We start from the raw sequence: 12,777 nt of genomic DNA on the forward strand, positions 1-12,777 counted from the left end.
CTCTTACTATATTGGCATTCACAATGCCTCATACCATTGCCATATATTCTAACCACTCACCCTAGCTAAGTACTGAACTGTATGCATGTCTTACTCTACTCATATATCAGGGGGAAGAGAGGGAGAGATCAATAAAAACTAACAAATTAACTGCATATTTACACATAGTACCGTATATCTGTCTGGTGTGGTAAGTATAGTACCATAAGGGTGTGTGAGCATAGTAGCAGATACTGTACATGATATGCATATATGGACAAAAAAAAAGTTGTAGGCTACTGTAGATGGGATTAATAAGGTATAAAGTGCTTATAAACACAATGCACTGTGAATCTGCTGTTGTGTGGCTCTTTAAGTGCTTTTACTTATACTGTAAATACTTTTACATTATCGTCCTTTTTAAGCCCCTATCTTGCACCAGACCTGTTGTACTGTACGTTTGAGTTTAGCTCAACTTAATGCCAGGAGCCCGGGTATGAAACCAGAAGCATTAGCGACCAGGCAGACACCCCCTCAATAATCTTCCTCCTTGCCATTTTGATTTTTTTTTTTTTTTTTGTAATTCTGACCATGTGCTTCTGCTGTCTAGTAGTGTGTGTGTGTGTGTGTGTGTGTGTGTGTGTGTGTGTGTGTGTGTGTGTGTGTGTGCGTGCGTGCGTGTGTGCGTGCGTGCGTGCGTGCGTGCGTGCGTGCGCACTGGAGCTGTTCCTGCCAATGTGACCACCTGCAAAAAATCACCTGTGCATTCAAGCTTGTCAGGATCCCTAAAGCCTCAGTTTCCCTCAAACCTTTGCCAAGCTCTCAACCCCTTTAGTCAAGCTAAATATTTTACTCTATTTTGAACTTAAGCTGTGTTTACAGTTACACATAGTTTGCCCTAAATATATTTCTTCCTTAAGATACCTATAGACAATTAACCTAGGAGCCCCAATCCCATCTCACACTGGGAGATCCACTGCAGAGCCTATTTTACACGCCCTTGTTCACCAAAGTCTTCATCAATAGTATATAGAAACCCGCAACCTCCATGTCCTCTTTCTCATGAATGCGTCTCGTTTCGTCATCTGATCTCTGCAGCCAGTGGTAATCAAACAGTTAGCAGTCAAGACAAGTAGGGGTGCAGTTAAAATATGATTATTTGGAGGGAGGGTCACAACTCATGGCCTGAGAAGCACCGTTGTAACCATTGTTGTCCACTGTATCTCTCAGTCCCAGGGCCACAGGTGTGTGTGTGAGGGTGTCTCAGTTAATTGTTTACAGGTTAGTTGAAGAGCAACCCGAGGCAGTGTTTGTGTGTTTTTAACAATACACACACAACTGTAATGTGTGTGTGTGTGTGTGTGTGTGTGTGTGTGTGTGTGTGTGTGTGTGTGTAAATCTTTCAACCTGGTGGCCCTATCTATCATAGATCTATCACACATTGTGAGCTTGTAGTTCATCTCGCTACGAATATAGGTGTGCCTCGAGGCGTTTACACAAATAGTTGTGCTTTGGAACACAAACAGTTTTGAAAGTGCTGCAACGGTGGATAAAGGGATGTGGTTTGATTGTGGTGTGTGTGCGCGCGCACGCATGCGTGCTGCTTGTGTTGTGTGCTGGCTTGTGACGTGTGTGAGCGCATGCATATAAACCATAAACAAACAAACGTGCACGTGTCAGAAGAGTGTGTCCCTTCTGGGCATGGTAGGATTCTGTGCACAATTACACAGAGTACTTTTGATGATTAACAGCTGAAGTGGTGGGCAGGGTGCGGCACATTGACATAGCTTTGTACAACTTTTAGATTCACTGGTGGAAAAGTAACTGAAGTACTGTATTTAAATTCAGTAAATGCATAAATGGTGTGCTTCCACAGAGGTAACATGGAGGACGTGTTTGATCTGATAAGGGAGCAGTCAGGAGTGTCCCTCCGTCCTGCTGGGTGTCACTGGTCTGGTTACAAAAGGCTCTCATCTGTCCCCCGATGAGATAAATACCTCCCCATCATCATCCTGTTCTTTACAAATGACATTAAATGATGACAAAAAATATTATTTAGTTCGAGCACCCGTCGAAATGTTTGGATGTGTGTGCAACCCTTGACCGCTGAACAAATGATCACCCTGCATGCATTCATCATTGCTTGGTTGATATGTAATGACCAATGCACATGTCATGATCTATGTCTATACAGTATCCAAATCAATTCGGCAGCTTTGTATAAAATGTATTTTCAGTATCACATAAACTCTTAGTTACTAGCCCAGCTTCTTCTGTAATGTACAGTATGTGTGTGTGTGTGTGTGTGTGTGTGTGTGTGTGTGTGTGTGTGTGTGTGTGTGTGTGTGTGTGCCAGTGAAAGCTGGTGGGAGCGTTACAGGCTTGTCCTGTGCAACACATCCAGTTCTAGTCCAATATAGGCTGACATTTAACTAGAAAGGGGTGCAGCCGACAGGATGCGAGGAAGCTGAAGGAGAAATATGATTTATACAACATAGAGTGCAATTTTACACGTCCCCTTTGGGCAGCATTGAGAGTGCTTTGGGAGATGTGCCCCTTCAACATGAAATTCCAATTTGGGCTTGAGTGCATATATCGCCCTCCCACAAATCTTGGCAGGTAACTATAGCCAATATGAATGGAATATTAATAATTTGAATTATACATTTGTAATACATGACTCCAGAGATTTGTGTGTTGTGAGTGTTGGACAAAATCTATTAAAAAATCACACTCGTGTGAACTGAGCGGTGGTGTGTGTGTGTGTGTGTGTGTGTGTGTGTGTGTGTGTGTGTGTGTGTGTGTGTGTGTGTGTGTGTGTGTGTGTGTGTGTATGTGTGTGTGTGTGTGTGTGTGTGTGTGTGTGTGTGTGTGTGTGTGCAACAGCGCCCCTCCCTTAACATGTGTGGTCAGAAAAGGTTACTGCAGGCTACAGACAGACAGACAGACACGGAGACAGACAGACAGACAGACCCACACACACGGCCACGTATAGGAGCGTTGTGACCACCGCTCAAAAAGCTAAATGTAAGATTGTCTATAGCAAGGCTGAAGGCTGTGGCCTATATGGTGAGTTGAATCATGATCCAAGGAATCCATGGAGTCATGGGATTGTACCTTAACAACTTGGGAGCCAAACTCGTTCAGGGACGAGTTATGGCCACTAGGTGTCCCCCTGCCAAAAGGAAGTTACCTCGTTCACAGACGAGGCAACAAACAGTTACTGTAACTCTATGAGCCTGCAGCTGCCCTTTGAATGACCTGAGTCCATTACGTCACCCAGTCAGTGCAGGCAGCCCCTCTGGGGAAGAAATCACGGAAGGACTTAACATTGCTTTAGATTCTACTTTGAAACATAAGAACGGCTTTATCTAAGAAAGAGATGAAAACAGCCCCAGGGAAGCAGAGAGCTGATTGTTTTCACGGCGACACTTTACCGCGATTTTACCGCGATTTTTGGATTTTAGTTTCGCGAGCGTTTGTAAACAAATGGATTATCCTCCTCAATCTTCTCTGGACACGCACGTGCACACGCACGAAGCTTGCGAGGCACGTCAAAACAAAGCGTAAGTCAATGGTGGCAGCAGCAACAGCTATAAATGTTAGAAACCTTGGCTTCCGTTGTGTTAAGTTAAGGCCAAAACATAAGCAGGCTGGTATAGTCCCACCATGAGGCAGATTTGAAGCATGTAGAGTGGAGGTACTTCCTTGGCCTACTGGGAGTGAAAAGGTTTGACGCTGATCCAATTGTTTCAGAGATTAGGTGTACGCACGCATGCACGCACGCACGCACGCACGCACGCGCACACGCACACGCACACGCACACACACACACTCAAATAATAAATAAACACACACACACACACTCACCCTGCCTGGCAAAGATAATGAGTGGCTGCATTTCAAAGCTGCCGTCGTCAACCCTTCTGAATTGGACGATTAGGGGCTTAGCATAGTCTGTAGAAAGGCTTTATGTTCAAGGCTGAGTGCGGGGCTTTGAATGGCCCAAAACTAGAGAAAATGTCCCCAGTTCAGTTTGTTGTTAGAGTGCTTTATGGTGTGGGACTGCAGAGACTGATTCATGAATGCTCTCTTTGAGAGAGACACCATAGATAGATGATGGCACATCCCATGGGACACAGCAAGATGTCTACCAGATTAACGCACACACAGTGGCGCACACACATACATACACACACACACACACACACACACACACACACACACACACACACACACACACACACACACACACACACACACACACACACACACACACACACACACACACACACACACACACACACACACACACACACACACACACACACACACACAGTTATTAAAAGCTCAGCAAAACAGTATGACAAGGTGTCTCATTTCACGGAACAATGACAAGCCATTGTAGAGCTCATCCCAGGGGACCAAGATGTACTGACAAAAATATCTTTGCGCACCTTCGCTGTTATTCTCCTCATGGTTGTGAGGTCTACAACTGTGCGTCTCAGAAAGTTCAAAGGAATGGGAGACACAGAGAGAGGAAGGATGGCAAGACAAGGCAAGGCGGTGTGATGATGCGATGCTAATATGAAACAAGGCACTTTTGTGGCAGCGGCACATTTATGGAGTGGAAGTGGATGAAAGGCATCAGCCTGCTGATCAGTCCTTTTCTCTCTTAAAACAAAAGAGAAAAAAATAGATGCGTAAAAAATAAAAGCTTTTCATCATAGGAGGGAGGAAGATACCATCATAATTATTGCCGGTCCGCATGGGAATAGTAGCGTGCTAAGCACTTGCGGCCTTCACTGTCAGGCACTAATTATACTGTACATCTGCTTTATTCTCAAACTCAAACCAGGTCATTCTCCGTTCATTAGTAACTTTACAAAAGGATAAAGCTGTCTTTGCCCTTTCAAATGAGGGAGAGAGAACAAGATAGGAACCATATTGGAACTATACATGTTGGGAATGATGCGAGTCGTTCCATTTATACAGCTGTGGCACAAATGTTCACAATCAGGGACTTACACTGGCTTAGTGGCAGTAATCTCCGGAAGGCACAGAAAATGTCTGCCTCTTTCTCAGCCTGTGGGCCTATAACTACAGATGTTCATGATTTTTCGGTTCTCGGAAACTGTTGTTCTGTCCGAATTGCCTAATTTCTCACATGGCCCTCTTCTTGCGCCATGAGGCTGATTCTTCCAAAACACATTTTTGGTCACTGCTCCTACAGATTTTGCCCTAAAATCACGCAAAGTGGTACACATTAGCTCTAAAGTCATGTCATCAACATGGATCAGTCCCATTTCCCATATTCCCTCCTGATTGGCTACCATTGCCTTCTGACGGTGACTGACTTATTGGTGTGAGACACACACCAAGTTTGAGATGATCGAACACTGTCACATGCATACACCACTTTGCGTAATTTTAGGGGAATAATCCGTAGGAGCAGTGTCCAAAAATGTGTTCGAAAAAATCAGCCTGATGGTGGCGCTAAATGGGACTGACGGTCGCAACTAGTCCTGTGCCCGGTGGTATGCACAGTATATGAGGGATTGAATGTCCCTGAGGAGTCTCAGAAGTAATGTTGGAGAACCCAGACTGGTGCCCGTTGGGCAGAACAGTCACAACTGACGTCCAGTTGTGCAATACCCATTGTATCAGTTTGTGATATCTCCAAATTTGGGCATTGTTTCAGCATGCGGCTGTTACCATGGTAGTGACACTGTTTAGTATCAGTGATGTCAGCATGCTCATCTCCAAATTTGGGCATTGTTTCAGCATACGGCTGTTACCATGGTAGTGACACTGTTTATATCAGTGATGTCAGCAAATTAATAGTTAGATATAGATATAGAAAAATATTTACAATATTGACAAATATTCTGGGATTTTCTCAGTGGTTTGCAATTAGCACGGAAACAGCTGGACACACAACTGCTCTTATAGATTGTTATCTATATTTTTATATGAGATACTTAAAGTGTGGTTCCTGTGGAAATAAGCCTCGGCTTTCTAGGATCTCTTTTTAGTTGACCTTGTACCAGTGATTTGTACTGTCATGAAACTGTACTTTTTTCTATTGCAAACTTCTAATAAATTCTTCAATCAATCAATCAATCAATCCCCCTAGAAGCCGAAGTCATAAAAAACTACTGCCGTCATTTGAAGCAACACCAAATCAGACGTCGCAGCACTGTGGCAGGTTCTGTCATATTTCATGAAAGATCATTTCAGGAGTTCCACAGATGACAGAGCATGGAAGAACCATACTGTAGCAGCAATATGTTGAAATAATACTTTTGCTCGGGTTGGGAAACGGCATGATTTGCTTCGTGTCAAGCGGAACAGGAAAGGGATAATTGTGTTTTCCCTGTCACTGCCTTGTTCCCATGGGCTGTTACAGAGCCTCTGCTGTATGTTATTGGAGGTGACAGGAACCTTGTCAGTTCTATGTATTATGTTTTAATGATGAGGCACCTCTGAGATTGGTGGATGTCCTGTAAGACTGAACACATTCACCCCAACTATCAGGTAATGCATAAAGATTACAACATGAACCATACAAACCCTGATTGTTTTATAGTCCCCCCCCCCCCAATCCTTGATTCCCAGGAGAACAATTATTTGATTCTGAAAGTTGAAAGTTAAAGGAGCTATAGTCAACTTTTTCTTGAAAAACGGATGCTAAAATAAAAATAATGTTTATTTTTTTATAAAATATTTTCAAAATATTATTTTTTAGCATCCGTTTTTCAAGAAAAAGTTGACTATAGCTCTTTTAATATTCCGCCATACTGTATATAAAAATGACCGTTTATATTCAATAACCAAATGAAAATCCTAAAATAGATACCATTCTAAAACATAGTGAAACCAGCGCTCCAGACTAACCTTTTTCACTACTGTCCACTATGACCACCAGGGGGTCAATTGGGTATGGCAGGGGTATGCAGCTGCCATACCTGGGTCCAGGGGGGGGGGGAAAGTTACTTCTAAATATAAATCCATGAATGTCTCTTTGTCTATCTGTTCTGGTTATTATGTTGTTCACTTACAGTAAAATAACTACAAATGCAACATTTAACAAAATGGTCACTTTAAGAAGGTATTATAATTATATTCTCCACACTTGTATTCTCCCCATCTTTTTTTTTTTAATATAATGTTTATCCCACGATTTTGTAACCCATTTTTCACCCAGTGCCAATTGCCTATGTAATCCAGGGCTCTGCTCTCCCTCTGCCGCGTCTGGGGAGACAACGGACACACCTCATGCTTCCTTCAATGCATGGGTAGTCCAAGTTGTTTCACCTGACAGGGGGGATTTCCCTGGGATGGACGTAGCATGTGGAAGGAACACGTTATTCCAACCAGTTCCTTTCCCCTCCATCAGGCGCCCTGGCTGGCCAGGGGGAGGCATTATTGCGACCAGGATTACTGCATGTTTTTGTGAGGGTATCAACCCTAGGAGACACGGGGAGAACATGCAAACTCCACACAGAAAGGCCCCATCACCAACCCCACCTAGGGTGTGGGCGCTGATGACGCGGAGGAGGTAACATGCCCCCAGCACCCACAGCGTCCCACGTCGGGAATCTAACCCAGGACCTTCTAGCTGTGAGGCGAAACGCTAACCACTGCGCCACCGTGCCCCCTGTATTCTCCCCATCTTAACAAAATGGTATATTCCCAGGTTCCGCAGGTCAGCTGCACAGGTATGCCAAGTTTAGCTTGAACAACCATTCCAGGCTGCCATATCCTGCCCAAGAAACCGTAGAAACGGGGAAAATAATATAATGTACTTTTTTTTTTTTTTTTTTTTTTGTGCTGGTCTAATCTTTTTCTTTTTTTATGACTCAATGTTTATTTTGTTTTTTATATATATTTCTTAAAATAAATGTATCATGCCTGTTGCTAAGGTATGGCAACATGACTGGTGTCTTGCGTGCGTGCAGGACACCAGTCATGTTGCCATACCTTAGCTTTTTTCTGAACTGACGCCACTGATGACCACTGGCTTTAGTGTTAAAAACAAAATCTCCTGAATTTGGGTAAGTTTATCATTGATACTCATTGTGATTTGATTGGACATTAAAACGGATGGATATGATATCCATAACATTGAAGTAGAGCGCAACAGCTTGTAGATCGGCAGTGTGTGTGTGTGTTGCACTCCGATTTCTCTTCTCCAAAAGATAAAAAAGAAAAGAAGAAAAGAAAAACACCTTGGTTATGATGGGTGGCAGTCGAATGTCCAAAAAATATGTTTTTCCACACAGGATTTTCCCACATATTGCATTCATTGGGGGATTATTAATATGCCTGGAGCTGAGAAATACCTTCCCACATTCCTCACAATCCTCTGCCAGCCGTTACTTCTCCAACTGCAAATAATACTGACTAAGGCGCCGTACAGACATTTGCGTGAAACATCTTCTCCGTATCGTCTGAGAATGGCCACTGGGGGCGCCGTACTAATGCATTGTCAATGGAAGGTTGTTTGGTGTTTTGTCGTTGCCGTGTCTCTTGGCCAAAAGACAGGCTGCGGTTGGGGCGTGTATGTGTCTCCCGTAGGAAGTGAGGCCGATCGCCCCCCGCTACCCCCGCCTCCCCGTTCTTTGCTCCCAGACCACGCCCCCGACCGTCGCGATTGGCCGGCTGTACTCTGCTGTACTTCCTGGCCATGCCATGTCCTGTTACTGTTGTTGTCGCGTCGCACTAGTGCTGTCACGCGTAGAAGGATGTTTGAGAGAGATGAGATTCAATTTATTGTCAGTGTACAGTACAAGTACAGTACAGTACAGCGAAAAGTATTTTCACATCTCATACGTGGAGACGTTTGAATACGCGGAGACGTTTGGACTTTTGGAAAAATGAAAATGCGCGTGATTTACAACGCTGCCGACCGACCGATGACAATATTGTTGTTGGACCGTCGCTAAATACCATCTAATGATGTAAAGTTCGATTACTGTACCACATGAATAGCGTGGCATTACTGCCCACAGAAAAGCAGTGTGACTGCAGGTTTGGGAAGAGAGGGAGAGGGGGAAAAACGTCTGGAGACTGATGCTTTAGTCTAAAGTAGCCAGCGTGGAATCAGACTATTTTGAGTTCATTTTATTATTGTTATTGTTATTATTATTATGTTTGGGAAGAGAGGGGGGGGGGGGGGAGTAGCCAGCGTGGAATCAGGCTATTTTGAGTTATTTTGTTATTATTATCATTATTATGAAGGACCGACTGTGGGGGGGGAAATAATAATAATTGCACACCATAGCCTAGTATATACATAGAGATGATTAATGAGGTGTTATAGTGATGCTAATTCTACACCACCTGAAAGGTAGATATATGAGCCATCAGAATTCCATCCATTCCTCCTCCTCCTACATTATTCTATAGGCCTATTGTCTGCATGACATCATTGTTAGTAGAGATGCTTGATGAGGCGTTACATTAGATCAGACAAATATACTTCAAAAGGTAAAGGTACATAATGTTCGAAAATAGCAGATCTACAAGCTCACAACGCGTCGTTGCAACCCCTGCTAAATACATAAATTGTACTGTGTGAAGTGCTCTCCTGAGTGATCACTTCATCAATGCAGTGGGAGCAGTGTGGGACTAAAAAGTACTAGAATAGTATACATTGTTTATATAGTATACAAACATAAATGAGGGGACATTAGTTCAGTTTTGATACACTTTAATGTAAAATTCACAGTAAAAATGAATGTGCAGTTACAACTGTTATATGTTTTTCCCCCTCTCCCTCTCTTCCCAAACCTGCAGTCACACTGCTTTTCTGTGGGCAGTAATGCCACGCTATTCATGTGGTACAGTAATCGAACTTTACATCATTAGATGGTATTTAGCGACGGTCCAACAACAATATTGTCATCGGTCGGTCGGCAGCGTTGTAAATCACGCGCATTTTCATTTTTCCAAAAGTCCAAACGTCTCCGCGTATTCAAACGTCTCCACGTATGAGATGTGAAAATACTTTTCGCTGTACTGTACTGTACTTGTACTGTACACTGACAATAAATTGAATCTCATCTCTCTCAAACATCCTTCTACGCGTGACAGCACTAGTGCGACGCGACAACAACAGTAACAGGACATGGCCAGGAAGTACAGCAGAGTACAGCCGGCCAATCGCGACGGTCGGGGGCGTGGTCTGGGAGCAAAGAACGGGGAGGCGGGGGTAGCGGGGGGCGATCGGCCTCACTTCCTACGGGAGACACATACACGCGCGGTTGGGCTAGAGACACGGCAACGACAAAAAACCAAACAACCTTCCATTGACAATGCATTAGTATGGCGCCCCCAGTGGCCATTCTCAGACGATACGGAGAAGATGTTTCACGCATATGTGTGAGTCCAGCCTAAGAGCTGAATCACACAAGTTAGACAAACACACCATGAGTATGTCTTCTGGGTCCTGCAGCCAGCCATTCTCTCTATCTTTCCTCTCCTTTCCCTTTCAACTTAGACAGATTGAGCATAATATTTCCAAGAGCCGGCCATCTAATTTCTTCTTTCAGGAAGATGAGAACATACAGTATATGGGTGTGGGGTTGGGTTGGGCAAAGGCAGTAAAATCATCAAGAGCCTATGACATCAAAATCAATGTTTACGCTTGTTTATGACATCATTCTTGTGCTGACCTCGTGCTATACCGTATGCAGTATCTGTCCCAAAAATGACACAAACTGTAATGGCTGTAATGAACTCTCATTACGTTTGGTTATAAACCAACAGTTTAGCTTCATAATTTGTTATCCTCACCGGAGGATATCATGCATGATAACGATACAAGTGTGATCTCTAAGGCACGGCCTCCAGGCAGAAACATCTGTTTTCTTTTTTATCACGTAGATAAAACAAGTCATAATGTAGAATCAAATATGATGATTTTCCTGATGAAGCTACAGTATTGCCCTCCAAAGATGGTGTTTATAGTAAACGACATGGACTCTTACATGCTAACAGTCATGGCCTCTGAATGACCTCACAAGTGTGGCTATTAACCCATTCAGGCTAGAGTTCTCAAATTCTGCCCGAACCCGACCATACCCGAACCCGACCGACATTTAGGGTAGGGTAGGGCCTAAAATGTATGCTAATTAGTCGGGCCGGGTAGGGCTCGGGCTCAATGAAAAAATTAAATACTTGTTTTTATTATTTTATTACTATTATTATATGATAGACCCGACAATACCCGACCCGACCCGATGTTTTCGGGCCGGGTAGGGCCTAAAATGTATGCTGACTAGTAGGGCCGGGTAGGGCCTCGGGCCTGCCCAGTTAGGGCCCAGTTAGGGCCCAGTTAGGGCCGGGCCTTAATTTTCAGGCCCGTTGAGAACTCTAATTCAGGCCTAGAATTATTGAATGCTTTAACCAGTGAAAAATAGCAGATATACAAGCTCACAGCGCGGCACCGAGTGCCGCGCTGCGAGCTTGTAGATCTGCTATTTTTGAAAATGTGTGCAAATATTTTAATTTATGTATTTTCAAAGCGAACGTTTGCAACTAAAATGTTGCTTCTGGGTGGTTCCTGGAACTAGATATTTTGAGATGGGGGTCCGTGGCCAAATACATATCATTTTGGGGGTCCTTCACATGAAAAGTTTTGAGAACCACTGACATAGTAGTCTCTCAGGAACAGAACTGAGCTCCAGTTAAGTGAAAAGGACCTTTTCTTTGACGATGGCTGGCCAGATTGCTGACATAGAAACATAGGTTTTACAAAAAACAGAAGGATTCAAAAGACACTTATAGAATCAGGACAAAATTCTAATTTTCATGATTTTTCAAAAATAGCAGATCTACAAGCTCGCAACGCGCTGTGAGCTTGTATATCTGCTATTTTTTTTAGTTAAAGCATAAAATAATAATACACTATAATGTGTACCCTTAAGCTGCTTGACCCCCAGCCTGCCAATATGGCATGGATTATGGATTATGCCATTGCAAAACATTATGCTGAAGCGAATCATGGTTCACCCTCCTCATTAAGATTCACTGGGATAGAGAGAATCGTGATGCCCACCAGAGGGGGTGATATCTTAAAGAAACTGGCACAAAGAGAGATGCATTGGATATACACACTAAACACAATGACACCCAATGGACTTAATGATGATTACAGCCTAAAGTGCTTTTTGGGTTAAGACTGACTTTGAATCATTGTTGTTTGGCTGTGTAATGATGATTTAATTTATTTAATCAACCAGTGTCTGTGATTGGACACTGGTGATTAATCTGTGAATTCAGCTGTATGTGAACACTGACCTTCCCTATAAAGTGAGTTGACTTTATGTAATGTGAATGCTCTGACGAAGGCTCTTAGCCGAAACGCGTAAGCGTTCCTTTTTGGTGTGTGCCAATAAATAAGTGGAAATGTGAGTACTTTGTCCTCCTGATTTAAACATTGGGGATGTGCTACCTTTTTGGAATTTAATTCCTATTTTTTACCTGCCAATATGGCCTTTACCCCCCCCCCCCCCCCCCCCATCTTCTGTGGCATCATTTCAGGTTGTCTGCTAATCACACGGGTAGATTTAAGGCAGAGAGATCAATGTTGTAAAAAGGGACACTAACTGTAAGTTGATGGATCAATACAATTTGCCGATCTTCTTCAGAGAGGAGTCTACCTCATCCTGTGACATCACCTCACCAATCGTCCATAACTCTCACTGATAAAATGATAAAATCCAAGGTTTCAGTAACAGAGTATACTGCACTGTACAAAATGACATACTATCATAATAAAATACAGTACTA

The sequence above is a fragment of the Nannobrachium achirus genome (genome assembly GCF_963921795.1).
Source record: "Nannobrachium achirus genome assembly, chromosome: 8".
Lineage (NCBI taxonomy): Eukaryota > Metazoa > Chordata > Actinopteri > Myctophiformes > Myctophidae > Nannobrachium > Nannobrachium achirus.